The 2,420-nt window shown below is 35.8% G+C and overlaps 3 long non-coding RNA genes across 3 annotated transcripts; 1 reads left to right on the top strand and 2 right to left on the bottom strand.

Moving 5' to 3' along the window:
• Positions 1–86: 86 nt before the first annotated feature.
• On the bottom strand, positions 87–964 carry LOC109591418 (uncharacterized). The gene is made up of 2 exons (XR_002189805.1): positions 524–964; positions 87–478 (listed from the first exon to the last, which is right to left on the bottom strand). It is a non-coding gene; the product is annotated as an uncharacterized LOC109591418 (long non-coding RNA).
• A 288-nt stretch (positions 965–1,252) lies between these two features.
• Positions 1,253–1,661, bottom strand: LOC109591419 (uncharacterized). The gene is made up of 2 exons (XR_002189806.1): positions 1,599–1,661; positions 1,253–1,538 (listed from the first exon to the last, which is right to left on the bottom strand). It is a non-coding gene; the product is annotated as an uncharacterized LOC109591419 (long non-coding RNA).
• Positions 1,489–2,414, top strand: LOC109591420 (uncharacterized). Its single transcript, XR_002189807.1, has 3 exons — positions 1,489–1,574; positions 1,625–2,049; positions 2,097–2,414. It is a non-coding gene; the product is annotated as an uncharacterized LOC109591420 (long non-coding RNA).
• The last annotated feature ends 6 nt before the right edge of the window (positions 2,415–2,420 follow it).

The raw sequence follows: 2,420 nt of genomic DNA, 5'->3' as shown, positions 1-2,420 counted from the left end.
AGAGACTTTTGTGTTCAGGACTGGAGATTTTTGATTTATAAGTGTTTATAATTAACCCAGCCTATATCAAGTACAGTCATTCTGTATAAGATGAACAGATTACCTTATATAAGAAATAAATCATTAAAATGATAGTAGTAATGAAAGAAGTGTCATTTTTTAAAAGATAACAAATGAAAAAACAATTGACTACAGCTAATTAATTATTCATAAACTGTATCCCGTAACCTTAAGTAATACAGTCCTGATAGGCTATCAGGACTGTATCACTTCAGTAATCAGACCTGATTCATTAACTTTGGGCAGCAGAGGTTGCACGTCTACTGGAATTTTCGTGTACTTGTATTTACTTGTATTTTGAAAAAGCAGGTCGTGTATGTACTTGTATTCAATGGCAAACTTTCGTGTATGTACATTTACTTCTTGCTTCCCAAATTCGTCTATATTTTGGTGATTTTTCATTTACTTTTCATGTATCCTGTACTTAAATGTTGAATATTTGAAAGGATAATATCTTTACTACCTTTTCTATTGCTGTTTTCATCATCTGCTATTCCTAGAAGGACTAAAAAGACCATCAAAGATCCATCGTTAAGCAAACTAACTGCCATTTTGACTGCTACGTGGACACACCCTTTAATTATTAATAGTTAATATAAATACATGAAAATCGTCTCCTCAGACTCCGTCTACTCATTTTTGGTTCTTGTATATACTTGTATGTACTAGAAGACCTGTTTTTCGTCTAAATACTCGTGTATCGTGTATATACGTGCAATGTCTGTTGGGCAGTACTACTGTATCAGCATAATAATTCTTGGGTGTGTAATTATCTTATGTATACAGGTCAGGGTTTCCCAAATAATTTTGGTATAGTGCTAAATAGACCTCTTTGGGTGAGAATGAATTACGTCAAAGAATGATATACGGCAAGGGGCGTGACTGAGCCTGGCTGACTCTGAAATAATTTTCGTGGACGGCAACTTTCTATGGAGTATTAATGGGCTAATGCAGAAAGCAAGCTCTATTAAAGAATGTGCTTCATATTGCACCAAATCCCTTTTAGGAGATGCTTAGTAGTGACCGTTCTTTCCTCCAACCAGCTTTTGTAGCTCGAAAAAGCTCCATGCCAACGAAAAGAATCAGTTTTGCCTTTTCTTCATTCATCCTCCATTGAATCTTGCCGTCCAAAATGGCGGCCAATTATCACCGTAGGTGGATACCGTAATAAACAGTAATGATATTCATAGGCCACCGTCAATCTCACCTGAAGAGGTCTATAACAGTCAGTCACTGTATAAAATGTATGTGTGGACCATGCAGGACACTTTAGCTATCATTCATTGGATGTATAACCATAGTCAGTGTAGTTTAGTTTCAGTTTTTACCTCAACTGTAACATTCCTTTGTCTTGTTACCATGTTTATAATCTCAACATTGAGACCAACGGTGCTTTCAGTCACTTCACAAACTCTATGTTTCCGGAATAGCTCAAATAAAGAGGTCTTTCCAACATCTTTATCACCAATTAAAACTATCTATTCCATACAAAAGGAAAGAAGTCTATTTACAAGGTAGCAACAAGGTATTAAACTCACGTTTATTCTGTGTTTATTTTTGATAGATCTCTGCAACGCCATGTTTGGTAGACTCTGCCCCCTAACTCTGCCCCTCACATTTTTGTGGTTTCAACTAAAATGCATGTTAAAATAATGAAACATGCAGCCAGGATTAGTAGATATCCTTCTTGTTTCAGGTTGACTTTATATACCTATAGATAGAAATCATGCTCAAAAATATTAGGTTGATCTATTTAAATTTATTTTCTACCATATTTTATGACCATGATCTGTGCTGATCTGTGTTAATTGGCGCTGCATGAGCTTCTCACGGGCTGCTCTAAGAACAGTATAAAATCACTGATAGACAGTCCATAACCTCAGTATAAATCATAGTTGCCTGCAGGAACTTTCAATATTTCCTTAGTCACAATGAATGCTATCACGAACATGTTTTGTCTTCTCCTATTGGTACTTCAGTCATCTAAATGTATGTTACACTGTGACTATTATCTATTCTTGCATTTATTAATGTAGGCTCAGCACAGCAGTGCACAGAGAAGTTCATGGACTTATCATTAGTGAAGTACAGAGCTGAGCATATTGGGAGTGAGTCTGCAGGCTATATTTTAAGAGAAGAGACCATAGTCCTACAAGAGTACCGATTCAATTGCTCATACACCAGAATAACTCATCTTATCCTGGGTATTGATGTAAGATCAAGGCTCACATTTCAACTTTTTCCTAAAGTCCAAATTTTGCGATCAAGAAAAAAATCTAGCTTACAATATGATGTTGTGAGTGAGAGAGTTATCTATTATTCCACCACTAATGTCAGTACTAGTGGAGTCTTTGCATATC

Source organism: Amphimedon queenslandica, unplaced genomic scaffold (genome assembly GCF_000090795.2).
Source record: "Amphimedon queenslandica unplaced genomic scaffold, v1.1 AMPQUscaffold_8226_Cont19829, whole genome shotgun sequence".
Lineage (NCBI taxonomy): Eukaryota > Metazoa > Porifera > Demospongiae > Haplosclerida > Niphatidae > Amphimedon > Amphimedon queenslandica.
This window is presented reverse-complemented; position numbering and strand designations above follow the sequence as displayed.